Genomic DNA, 14,494 nt, shown 5'->3' with positions numbered 1-14,494 from the left:
TGGTTTTCGTGGGGTTGGCACAGTCCTGCTTTGTGACACATTCAAATTACTAGCTAATAGACGACGCGTTCAGTAAGGCAGCTCCCTATTCTCCCAGCGGAAAACACACATGCTTTCCATGCAAAATAAATAAATAGCCCTTTTGATAAAGCGAGAAGGCCATCTACAGTGAGCTGACGCCTATTCTGGAAACCTGCTAGCTTAATGAAGCCATCAAAGTTTTTACGTTGTGACCTGACCACACAAGGGCGGTAAATAGCTAGAACTCGGACTTTTATACAAGCTGCAGCATTTTCGGGACGAGCAGCTGTCGGAGGCCTCAGAGTGGATCTCACCCCCGTAGATCTGTCCTTGGAGATGACAGTTTAGTAGGACTGCTTGCTTTTTGTTTTTTTGTTTGTTTATTTTTTTAAATATATCTTTTTATTGATTTCAGAGAGGAAAGGAGAGGGTGAGAGAGAGATAAAAACATCAATGATGAGAGAGTCATTGATCGGCTGCCTCTCCCGAAACCCGGGCATGTGCCCTGACCCGAAATCGAACCCCGATCGCCTGGATCCCAGGTCAACGCTCAACCTCTGAGCCACACCCCGCCGGACAGGACTGCTTGCTTTTTGAAAGAAGTCATCGACCTTGTTTAACCCGCCAAGCATTCATTGTTTTCAGCCAAACAATAACAAAAATTATTTCAGAAATTCTTACTAGCCTCACTTCTTGAGGACACCTCGCCTCGGAGAGGACCGTTGGGTTTCTCTCTCAGACGCTCACGAGGGGCTGGGTGGGCCTCGCTTGGCTCCTGGAACTTAACGGTACAGTGAGGGGGATTCTAGGTCATGTTTTCAGAAGAGAAAATCTTAAAACACCGTCAGGAGTCAAGTCAGTGGGCAACAGAGAGAATAAAAATGTAGGGGGTAAAAAAGAGTGGCAAGAGTTGGTATGGGAGAAAATACGCTTTTTGTGAAATTTGGAAAAAAAATTGGAGAGGTTACAAAATATCAAAGAGTCGTTTTAAATACTCTCTGGAGGTGACAGTTTCTATGCAACACAAGCGGAGCTCGTCACCTCTCTAGAGACTGACAAGATCCTGGAGGGTAAAATGGCATCCCGCTCTTTGAAAGCTCTAAACATTTCGTAAAAGTCCTACCAAGAGTGGCCTTTTGGAGCCGGGGGGAGCTGTGCCAGGAGAAGGGTTGACACCAACACCTGGCCTGGTGACCTGAAGGAGCCCGTCTGGGGCAGGCCTGGGGTCAGGGTGGGGCACTGAAGCCTGGCCAGAGAGCCAGCCTGGAGTCAGGTGAGGGCCAGGGAATTGTGTGGGAAGAGATGGAGGGGATTGAAAAGACAGACCCTGACCCAAGAGCCCAACAGTGAGTACCATTCCCAAGCCTCAGATGGGCCTGGATCAACCAGCTTTTGCTCGGTGAGATGCCAAAAATGGTGCCTGGGGGAGTGACCCGACCTCTGACCCCACCCTTTTCCCCACCCTTGTCCCCTACCCAGGGACAACACCTGAGCTGGCACTCTCCTAATCCGCACACCTACCAGGGGTATAGGTACCAGTGGCCCCATTGTACAGGTGGGGAAACTGAGGCAAGAGGAGCCCAGGTCCTTGCCTGGAGCCACAGAGAATTTGAACCTGGCAGTCTGGCTCCTAAACGTCATACCCCTGCCTCTTTCACACACAGAGATGCGCTGAGTGGTTGAAAAGGGGTGCAGGGAGCTGAGGGGGTACAGAGTGAGAGGAGGTAGAACTGCAGGAGAGTGAAGGGGCTTGGGGGTCCAATGCGTAGGCTTCGAAGAAGCTGCAGGTGTTTTTACTTCAAAGCCCCTAATCGGATGTGTGGTGCTAGGGGGAGGTGTCATCGTGACCATCACCACTGGGGCTCTGCCACCGTGGCAGCCCAGGTCAGTGGCGCCTGCTGAGCTAGGGAACCTTCGTCATTACCTCCTCTGTCTCCTGCGCACTCAGCGCAACTTTGCCCCCTGGTCTCCCTTTTGCCTTCTCTCCCTTTCTCCATCGCTTACACGCAGTCAGAGAGGGGAAGCCACCCCATGCCAAGGAGTGCTTACTGCCCGGAGGAAAGGCCAGCCCTCTGAGTGGGGGATCGCCCGGCCTCAGGTCCCACGGGTTCAAGAGGCTGCCCCCCTGAAAGCAGGCATGGCCACTTGAAGCTTCTCCAAAGCCACTGGGGTCAGAAGCGCCCAACCTTTGGCACGCATGCTCAGGGGGCCCTCCTGGGAGCACGAGCACCTTAGCAACCCCCACCTCGACACCGAATCCTAACGTGAAATTTGTACTGCAGAGAAATACATCGGAAAACATTAGAAGACCAAACTTTCGTGAGGTTTCATTCCCTTCAAAGTGAAATAAAACTTGAACACTTTCAAATTCCCCCCCAAATCCTATAAGATAGTCTAGGTTTTTATTCACGTAAATATTTATGCTACGTCAAGATTATCTTTCATTTGGGGGTGAGAGTACTTCAACTCCATTTGCAAAGAGAGCCTGTAAGCATGGCCAGGGCCATCCAGCCTCCTGTCCCCGCGATGTTCCTTCTCCATGTGAAGGTAATGACCTCATGGGAAGCAAAAGCATTTATCGTGTGATTGTCAGATTTGTGCCCATCTGAGGAACTAGCGTCTTTTTTAAAGATTAAAATTAATTTTAAAAATTGTACTCAATTATTTCAAATAAAAACTTGAAGAGACACACACATGGAACTATCAGTTGTTGTTCAACTTGCAATAGATAAGCACAGCATTTTAGGCAGCAGTTGTCCAAATTCCGTTTCCTGTTGTCTCCAGAATTACATTTCCCAAGTTGTGTGTATGATTCAGAGGGGGCACGAATAGAGATTCAGACGGTGCATCTTTCTACTCATGCTCCAAACATCAGGCCCTTTATACTTCAGTGACGGCATTGGCCTGTGACCTGCTAAGCTTTTGGCACGAATTTGATCTCAGAGTAAAATGAGCCCCAATTCCCCCATCCCAGTGGAAACCGTATGGTCTTCCCCCTCCACTTTCTTAATGGTTTATTCACTACAAAGCCTCAGTGGAATGGCCACGTCAGCCATCTCCAAGATTTGGAATTAAATGTACCTAGTGCAAATCAATAGAAAGGAAATCAAAACTAAAAGGCCAGAATTAGTTTTGCAGATCTCTTTGTGCAAAACAACTTTGCATTGAACCTCTGGGCCACCTGGAGACCCCAGAACAACTCTGCATTCCAGTTTCAGGTACACTAATGCAATGAAGCAACTTTTATAAGCAGACATTAATGATGAGATCTATTAAAATAGAATTAGAAATCTTGCCCATTCACTTCCAAGAGCTACTAGATAACAAAATTAAAAAATTCTGAATTCTAAGTGTTCAATTTCAAATTGAAAGAGATGCTGCACTTGCAATAGTCTCGGCTGCCTTCCCTTGCTTCTGAGTCCTCAGATTACCATAGAATTTCACATTCATATGAATTTTAAATGCACTGCATTCTCAGTTAGACAGGGGGAGATAGAAGAAAGCCCTGCAGGCACATTTAGAATTGAGTGGAAGGTGTCTTTAGGGAGCCAGCCCTTCTTCCTTCCAAGACAACCACTCCAAGAGCTCTAGACCATCCTCCAGCACAGCACACCATACAGGGACCTTCACCCACCTTTACTATTCCACCCTGATCCTATGCCTTCAGACTTGCCAACCCTTTATTGCATTCGAAAAGTCATTTTCTAAATTATTTAGGTCTTAAGTATCTACAGCTGGTACATTATTTCTATTCCTCCCAAAAATATTTAATTTTTAAATGGTACCCTCAATACCATAATACTTTAAGCAAAGAAATAACTCTCTAATGGTAAAAATTCAGCCACCTGAGCCAATAAGACAATTTGTGCCTCTATGGGTTTAAGGAGCTGCGTACTGTGTCGCCATCTATGGTTGGTTCTGTGAACTGCAAATTCCCTGTTGAGTTTCTGCAGCGGTCATCGGAAGCCTAGAAATGATACAGCAAAAACTACTATTCTATTCTGAACATTTATAAGTCAAAAGATAAACACTTTACTTCCACCCCTTCTTGTAGTTCCAAAGTATGCAGGCTTTTATTTATTCTGCATTGTTTTGAGAAACATGAATTCTTACTTACAATGAAGTATAAACTTTGGTGAGTGGGTGCTAGGGATGTGTAACTTCAGTGTGAAAGGAAACAGCAGGCCCAATGATTGTTTCAAGGCTGTGGGTGTCCTCTTCAGAAGTCAGCAAATGAGAAAAATATTTTTCACTCAGTCATTACAATATTTAACAGCCATCAGAGTGAACTTTTTTGCAAAGTTGATCTTATCTGTAGAACATTAGAATGACGGAAAGAGATCTTTGCAAATTTTTTTTAAAACTGACAAATTCTACCTCTTTTTTGGAATCTCTGAGTTCTAGGATGCACTTAAATGAAGAACAGAAAAGAGAACTTCTATGGGAAAGCATGACAGAATGGAAACAAATGGAGAAGTGGTGTTTAAAAAAGTGTGTGTATATGTATATATATGTATGTATATATAATATATATGAAACAATTAAGTACATGATGGGATCTGAAGGTTTTGAAATGGAACTTCTTAATTCCATTTCAAAAGTGATGTTCTTTTTGTGCCCAGACAAAGAGTAATAATTGACTTCCCAGGACCTTTAATAATTCTCCAAGAATGATTTCAGGTTAAAAAATATGTTCCATGTTAAGGTAGAGGTCTTATCAACTGTAAAGTAAAATTTTACTGCCAGTTCACATTATTCAACCAAAAATTCTTTTAAGTTAATTATACAGCATCCGAACAAGTGTATATACGCTCAGTCTCTTCATATCTGTACACATTTTCTAGCACTTTTGTTCAGATTTTTTTAAAAACAAAAAACCTTGACTAATTCACTTTAATGTGAAGCTAATCCTATACTGTAGGGCTAAGTATAAAACAAGTGACATTCTCAAATGGGTGACAAAAATGAGCAGACTGGGGATCATTAAGTGCTCATTAGCTGCATGTTGTCACATTAACTATGGGGTGTAGCACCAATTTTCTCTTCTTTGTCATGAGCCAACACTATCCCCTTTTTATGGAGCAAACCTCTGGGTGAGATGGTATGCCTCAATTTTGCTCTGTTCATTTAGAGTTCTCTGAGCTTTATTTCCATGGCCACAATTTTAGAAGTTCACCAAGAGAAGGCTGTTACCCGAGTCTGTTGGTAACAGTAACGAGTAATTGAAATGGTCAAGTATCAGAAAAAAATTCTTTTCATACCATTCAATATACCCAGCTGTTAGGGCCATGGGTGTGAGCAGCATTGTTCTATTTCAGGTCATGATTATAAAGTCTTAAAGATGGCCATGTGGCCTAGACATTTAGGGTTCCCTGTTTTAATTCTTAATCACCCTTAGTCCCAATAACTGTAGGACTGACAACTGAATTTATGAATGCCCTCCACAGAGAATGCCAGAGGTGTTTAGCTATCCTCCGCTTTCAGCAGCTACTGGGAAGACAGCAGTTAGATTTAAGCACATGTTTTAGAGAGGAGTTGCTGGTAAGTGTCTTTAAGGTTTCTTTGCCCTGTTTCTCTGTTCGTTCCCTTCAGTTTATGATGTTCTTAAAAAACAAACTGCATTTCAGCACAGCTAACAGAGGTCCATAGCATTATGTTTTGCAAGGAGTCTAGATAAACATTTCTAGCACAATTTTATATCTAACCCCGATCAATTTTTCTCCTAATTTTCCATTAATACTTAGTCCCACATAAGCAACTTTTCCCCTTTAATTGTAAGGTGATTCCATCTTCATACCACAATGCATTTTGTACATTATATTTTATTTTGCCAAAATTATTTCTTAAAGCAGAATTGGATTCCTCATTTGGATTCAAGAGACTGATATAAAACAGAACCCAAAAATATGGAATTGGTCCCAGTAAACACATCTTGAGCTCACAGTTGGGCATCTAAACTGACCAGCCATAGTGGAGAGATTAGATTTTATTGCATGTAGGGATCTACAACCAATCTGATTTCCTGTAACAACATTTCTCAAACAGGATCCTCTCAGAAAACACACTCGATAAGAAGACAAAGAAGATGAATGAATGAATGAATGAATGAATGAATGAATGAATGAATGAATATAGAAATGTTTTAAGGGCCCGGCCGGGCGTGGCTCAGCGGTTGAGCGTCGACCTGGGATCCAGGCGATCGGGGTTCGATTCCCGGTCAGGGCACATGCCCAGGTTGTGGGCTCGATCAATGACTCTCTCATCATTGATGTTTCTGTCTCTCTCTCCCTCTCCTTTCCTCTCTCTGAAATCAATAAAGATATATTAAAAAAAAAAAAAAAAAAGAAATGTTTTAAGGGATTTCTTTACTCAGGCAAACCTTACCCTGTTGCTTCCTCAGAAGAGATGGCACTTCCCTTTGACATTTTACTTTTGTCGCAAACCCCTGGAATTCCCAGGAGAGGGAATCTCAGGAATGTAGAGTTATTACAGCCCATTGAGGTCAAGGTTGGTGTTTCCAAGGGTAGGTAGAAAAGGCCACTGGCTGCCACCCCACGGCAGCCTCCATGCTAGACCCAGGCCCCATTCTGCCTTTTAAAGCATCAGCATAGCAAGTCCCTGTAATTAATTTGTAAAGCACCAGAACTTCGTGATCTGACACAGTTAATCGTTCCTAGATACTCTATTTAAAGCTTTCTGAAGACAAAAGTAAGAAGACAATTATACAGATTGCAGAGACCAGAGAAAGTGGAGTAAGAGAAAGAAGCTCAGAGAGCCAACAACAATATAATATAAACAGCTCAGTAAATAATAGTGCAACGTCCCAGCTAATAGAACAGTTTAACACCTGAATACATTCGCACGCCTGATTAAACACTGACAACATACACCATAAAGGAAGATTATAAGTTGTAATGTCTTTGCAAGAAGCAGCGTATTAACCACTGTTTGTATACTTCTCCAATTACAATCCTTTAATTCTTTCATTTAGAAAACAGTTTACATTATAATAGCCAGCATCACTTCTGTTTCTGAAACAATTGATTGTATGTATATTGCCAAATTGTGGGTCTCCAGGACATTTTCATAAGTGAAAACAACTACAAACGTGCTTTGAAAACAATCTTTATTTGGAGCATCTGGAGACATACAGACGTTCTGTCTCACAGTCACCTAGTCCCACTATTCCAAGGCCTCCCGGTGGGTCAAACATCCCATCTTTTCCTCTCAACTTTTCTGGAAGCAGATTTGTTATGAACTTGGAAAACTGAAAAATGTGTGTCTGCTGCAGCTCCTTCCCTGGCCTCTGGGCTCTCTCCGAAAACCCCAGTCCCTCCAGGCTGTCACACCACACGGAAGGACCATTAGCTGGTGACTCCATGGGTTTATTCTGTGGCCAAAAGTGCCTCAAACAAACCTTCCTTACCAGAACCCCCAAATCCTGCCAACCCCACCCGCTCAGCATCCGGCCAGCACAGGATCTTCCCTTGGACTTAAACACGTCAGAAGCCAAAGTATAACAGCAAACAGCAGAGGCCCAGAGACTGAACGCCACTGGGATGAGAGCCAGCCTGAGGCCCTCCATGGACAGGCACGGGCGCAGCCAGGGGGATAGAAGCCACCCCCGGGGAGTGGGCACAGCCCAGCAAGCAGACCTGTGAGAATGGCTGCCTGCGGGGCTCTGAGACGCTGACTCGGAGGGTAAATCTGCAGCCAGCAGGTGCTAAGCTGGGAAGTAAGCGAGCCTGCCCGGCCCGAGCTCACCTCCTAACCAGGTGCGCTGCCTCCCCAAAGCCTAACCAAGCGGGACGCGTGCCCCAAACGTTTTGCGAGACAGCATGCATGAACTTCGACTTTGGCAAAATTGAAGCCTAAGTGCTTGTCCCCTTTCTTCCGGCGAGCCCAGCAAGAAGCCCCGGACATAGCGTGCAAAACAAACGGGAGAAGGCTCCAGAAGCTACAGAGAAGGCAGCTGGACAAGGGACCTCGGGACTCCAGGAATGGCATGGCAGGGGTCCCCTGGGGTCTTGGTTTGCCTCATGGGTTTCAACGGGGTGCCGGAGAAGCAGGGAACCTGGAAACACCCATGGACCCAGGGTTTTAAAAAGCCTGCTCTCACCAGCCGAAGCACAAGGGACAGAGAAAGTGTTTACACAGTAACAGCGCTACTCCAGCCAAACAGCCCAGGAAGCAGGGAAGCCCTCTCTCCAGCCTGCGCCTCGAAGCGGAGCGGGGAGCCTAGGCTTGTCCCGTGCCATCACTGGGCTGTAAGAATGCCCTCCAGCCCACCCTTTTGGGTGGTGGTAGAGTATAAGCAGGGGAGCCTGGACTCTCACCCCAACTGACAGTAAGGTGATGGCACCAGAGTGACACCAGAGGCCTGCTGAAGGGCAGTTCTAAATGAGATCCAGAGTCTCACAACACGCAGTGTCCAGGTTTCCATCGGGAACCACCTGTCACACCGAGAAGGAGGAAAATTGCACATGGAACAAAGAAAAGGCAATCAGCAGATGCCAACATTGAAATAACACAACTGTTAGAATTATTCGATAAGGATTTTAAAGCAGTAATCATAAAAATGCTTCAACAAACATTAACAAACATGCTTGAAACTAATGAAAAAAATAGCCTCAATAAAAACACAGAAAGTTTCAGCAAATAAATAGAAAATATAATGAAGAACCAATTGGATATTTTAGAGCTAAAAAATTCTGTATCTGAAATATATTAAAACTCACAAGATAGACTCAATAGCAGAATAAAGAAGACAGAAAAGAATCAGTGGGGAAAAAAAGGTAAAACAATAGAAATTCCTTAATGTAATTGACTATATTAGCAGGCTAATGAAGAAAGAATCACATGAGCATTTCAATTCACACAAAAAGTAACAAAACAAAAAAAATTTGACAATTCTCCCCAAATTGATGCACACAGGTTTGACATAACTCCCATCAAAATCCCACCTTTTTTTTTTTTATACATATAGCTCCAGTAATCAGGACAGTGTACTATTGGTGAAGGCATAACACATAGATCAATGAAACAGAAGAAACAGAAGAGAAAACCCAGAAATAGCCCCACACAATTACAGCCAACTGATTTTTGACAAAAAGGCAAAAGCAATTCAATGGAAGAAGAATAACCATTTCAGAAGATGGTGTGAGAGCAACTGTAAATCTAAAAGCAAAAAAATACACTTGGAACTAAACCCCACACCTTATCAAAATCAATCATAGATTTAAATGTAAAATTATAAAAGTTTAGTAGATAGGAGAAAATCTTCAGTATCTAAGCCTTGGTGAAGAGTTCTTAGACATGACTCCAAAACATAATCTATTTTTAAAAATCAATACATTGGACGTCAGCAAAATTAAAAACAATTGTATTTCTACAAAAGACTTTATAAAGAGGGTAAAAAGGCAAGCTACCTGCAGACTGGGAGAAATTTTTTGCAAGTCACATATCTAATAGAGTATTTATACTTAGAATATATAAAGAACTCTTTTTACTGTTGAATAAAAATTCAACAGTAAAAAAACCTAATTAGAAAATGGACAAAAGGCATTATTGTCTGCAGAATAATGGTCTCCCAAAGATGTCTATGTCCCTAGGCCTATAATCCCAAGAACCTGTGAATATTTTGAGCTATATGGCAAAGGCTAACTAAGGTTGCAGATGGAATTAAGATTGTTAATCATCTGAATTTGAGATGGGCAGATTATTCTGGATTAGTCATGCCTGTATTAGTCAGGATTCCCCAGAGAAACAGAGCTAGTAGGGTGTGTGTGTGTGTGTGTGTGTGTGCCTGTATGTGTATGTAGATAGATGATAGATAGATGATAGATTAGATAGATAGATGATAGATAGATAGATAGATAGATAGATAGATAGATAGATAGATAGATAGAAGATAGATGATGATGATAGATAGGTAGATGATAGATAGATAGATAGATAGATAGATAGATAGATAGATAGATAGATAGATAGATAGTAGATAGATGATGATGATAGATAGGTAGATGATAGATAGATAGATAGATAGATAGATAGATAGATAGATAGATAGATAGATGATAGGTAGATAGATGATGATAGATGATAGATAGATGATAGATAGATAGATAGATAGATAGATGATAGATAGATAGATGATAGATAGATAGATAGATAGATAGATAGATAGATAGATAGATAGATAGATAGATGACAGACAGATGATAGATGATAGATAGATAGATGATAGATAGATAGATGATAGATAGATAGATAGATAGATAGATAGATAGATAGATGATAGATAGATGACAGATAGATAGATGATAGATAGATGATAGATAGATGATGATGATAGATAGATAGATAGATGATAGATAGATTGATAGATAGATAGATGATAGATAGATAGATAGATAGATAGATAGATAGATAGATGATAGATAGATAGATAGATGATAGATAGATAGATAGATAGATAGATATAGATGACAGATAGATACATACATACATACATACATACATACATAGATGATAGATAAAGAGAGAGAGAAAATTTATTTGAGAGAATTGGCTCACTTGATTATGCATTCTGGCAAGTCCAAAATTTACAAGGTAGTCTGGCAGGCTGGAGACCCAGAGAAGAGGCAAAGTTGCAATTCAAGTCTGAAGGCCATCTGCTGGCAGAAGTCCCTCTTGCTCAGGAGAAGTCAGGCCTTCAACTGATTAGATGAGGTCCTCTCACATTCTGGAGAGTAATCTGCTTTACTCAAAGCCTACAAATTTAAACATAAATCTCATCAAAAACATTCTCACAGAAAACATCCAGAGTAATATTTGACCATATGTCTAGGCAAATATGATCCAGCCAAGGTGACACATAAAATTAACTTTCACAGAGCCCAATATAATCACAAGAGTCTATATCAATGGCTGAGGGAGGGAGAAGAGAGGGAATGAGAGATGGTACGGGGGGGGGGGGGGGGGGACCACAGCCCAATGAATGTGGTGCCTATAGAAGCGGGACAAGGCAAGGAAACAGATCCTATAGAGCCCCCTGAAGGCACTCAACACTGCCAACACCATGATTTTGGCCCAATGAGACCTAATTTGGACTTGTGGTCTCCAGAACTGGTAAGATAATAAATTTATGTTGTTTTACATGCCTATTTAGAACACATCTGCCCAGGGTGGAGCTATCTGGCTTTGCTTCCTACACCCTTACAGGGAAAGGCCGAGAGCTTTCTTCCACTAGCACCACAGTTTTCTCTGGTTGGTCCTAAGTTGAAATTGGAGATAAAAATTAGAAAAGTTGTCAGTTATTGATCAGGTTCAGACCACTTGGGACCAATTGTTGCAGGGGTTGTAGTTTAACTACCTGGATGGTTACTGCAGATAGTTTTACTTCTTGGTCTAGTTACTATAAATAGAACTTTCACTTCCTATATGGTTACTATGGATAGTAGTTTTATTTCCAGGACTGGTTGCTGTGGATGTGACAGGGTTCAGAATAGATTTCCTAAAATGTGCTATTTTGACATGTGGATTATTTTAACCTGAAGGAAATCAAGACACTGCAGGATCAAGAAAAACTTTTATTTCTCCCTTAAAGAATTTAAAACGGGGTCCTGCCCATAATAAGAATCCATAAGAAATAACTTGCCCATAAGAAATAACTTTTTATGACTTAGATAAATGGCAGGGCAAACATCTAATTATTAAACATCCGCTATTTTTATCATCCTATGAGTTACCCTCCTCCCCTCTAAAGCCTCAGGCACCTTAGCTTAGAACATCACATATACCTCATTTTACCTTTCTGTCCCTGAACCTGTTATGGATAAGGGGTCTCTGGCTCTCTCCTGTACATAGGATTCTTGTATGTACATATGTAATTAAATTTGGTTATTTTTCTCTTTTTAATCTCATGTATATTTAATTATTAGACCAGCTGAAAGACCCTAGAAGGGTAGAGAAAAAGTCTTCCTCCCCTGCAGTAGTAGTTTCACTTCCTGACTGGTTACTGTAGATGGTAGTTTCATTTTCTAGACCGGCTATTATGAAATATAATTTTACTACCTGGACTGGTTACTGTGGATTATAGTTCCATTTCCTGAGTGGTCACTGCAGTGGAATCAGAGTTCTACTTTCATTTATGGTGCCATTGTTCATTTGTATTTTCACTGTCTAGAGCTCAGGCTGCTGGTCCAAGGATCACACTTGAATAGCAAGAGTCAGGCCACTGGTCTGTATGTCATCATACCATCGACTCAAGTGGGACATGGAACCCAACATGTTTACTATGTCTAATGGACACTGCAAACATATGCATTGTGCTCCATGATCATCCCTTGAGCTAGACTAGAGTCTATTACATCTATTAGGAAGAAACCTAAATAAAAATCTGCAGCAGTTCCCCACATCAGCAATAAAAAAATTAAAAAGCCAAAAGATTCCTGGTGGCCAGTTGTTTTTAAGGTCCTTACCTGGTTTTAGGGAACCCTATTGTTCTTGTGTACTTCTCTGTGATTTGAGGACTGTCCACCTAGGCCCCTACCCTTGCCCACAGAAGAGCCTTGAGCTGGGTGAACCAGCTATCCCACTCTGGGCTCCAGACATAGAAATTGGTCCTGCGATTGGATGCGATCCAGGTGAGCTAACCATAATGCTTCCTTGGGGACTTTCTCACTGGTGCTTTTGGAGAAAACTCTAGAATCTCTAGGGAATGGAGATGAATGATATTGTGAAACATGCAGTCATGTTCATTTTTTATGATGAAAGTCTACCACCAGGGAGAGATTAAGGCTGATGCTGAGAAAAAGAGAGGGGGAGAGAGGAGTCTGGGGAGAGAATTGGGAGACCTGGGACATCAGCCACTGCACTTCAAGGACACCCTGGAACTGATGCTTCCAGCATTTGTCCTGTAACTCAATTAACTCTCCACCTTCCTTCCTATACATCTCTTTCCACTTAAGTAGGTTATGTTTGGTTTTGCCACTTGCACTTAAGAGTCCTGATCCTACCTCTTCAGACCTCAGGGTCTGCATAACTGAGGAAGGCACCAGACTAAACAACTGAAACAAGTAGAGGGGATCTCTATTACTCCAGGGCCCCCACAAACTTCCCCGCTTCTTCCCAGTGAAAGACTCCCCCTCCCCCCCAGCACAGGATAAGACCCAGCTCACTTCCTGCCGTGATGTCACAGGTCCCTGGACATTCCACAGTATCCCGGAGACTAAGGCGAGGGGAGCTGAGGGGCCTTCAGGAGGAGGTCTTCCTCCTTCAGCTGGAGGGAACATGGCAGTGAATAGAGGAGTGACCCTCTTTGTCCTGCTGCTGTATTGCTGTCACAAGGCTGAGCAGCCGATTAACACGCCTTCAGGTACAGTCACAGTGGATGGTTGTGGCAGGTAGAAAATATGTTCCTCCTTGGGCCTGAATCAGGCGGGTGGTGGCCTTCTGCCACAGGTCCCTCTTCTTCCCCATCTCCCTGGGGGAATGGAGCAAGTTGAAGCCCTTTTTAAAATCCAGAACTCCATGGGAGAGTAGCATACATTATGTATTTTAACTTTTTATTATGGAAATTTTGTAATTACCCACAATTAGTATAAGGAACCTCCATCGCCCAGTTTCAGTTATATATATTTTTCCATTTTTTTTCTACACACACACACACACACACACACACACACTTTCGTTGTTACTGGGAGTGTTTTTGCACTGTGCAAGATGTCTTACCATTTCATGAAAACGTTTTCTGGCTAAGATAAGGGCCTTTTTCTTTTACATATCTACAATGTCATTCAACACTGACAAGACTAACAAAAATCCTATAAAGGACAGAATATGGGCTCATACCCGGCACATATTCAAATCTCTCCCATGGTCTCAGAATAACCTTTTATGTGTGGTTGGGTCCAGTTGCACCCAAGCAGGGCCCATGTGCCTTTGGCTTTGACCCTTTTGTCCTTACCACCTACGTATTGAGAAATGGGGACAGTGGACGGGGGATGGCCTTCTGGAGATATGACTCGATGGTAGAGGTCAGAAAGCAGCAGAAAAGGGGAACTTCTATGACCTCCCTTTCTGCACAGGAAACCATGTTCAGACCACCTATTCCCCCCTCCCCCTTCCATGTCCCACAGAGGTCACTAAAGATGGGAGCTCAAGAAAAGAGGCCTGAGAGGGTCCCCCAACCCCAGCTCCCAAGCTGGGTGAGCAACACTGAAGAGTCACCCACAGGGTTCATGCAGCTCTCCTGAGAGCAGGACCTGTGGTCCTGGCCCTGAGCCCAGTGTTACACTCTCTCTCCCGCCCACACCAACCCGAGTTAACTGAGGCACAGCCATCCTGGCCTTGGTCTGGGTGAGAAGGCAGGGGGTCAACCGGGCCTGACAATGTCATATAAGAAGCTAACATTTTCAGCTTTCTTTTCTTAAGGAAGCTTAGTTGTGAGGCACTTCCCAAGTGTCCTTTG

This window comes from Miniopterus schreibersii (genome assembly GCF_964146895.1).
Source record: "Miniopterus schreibersii genome assembly, chromosome: 2".
In the NCBI taxonomy this organism is placed as follows: Eukaryota; Metazoa; Chordata; class Mammalia; order Chiroptera; family Miniopteridae; genus Miniopterus; species Miniopterus schreibersii.
Note: the sequence above shows the minus strand (reverse complement) of the source record.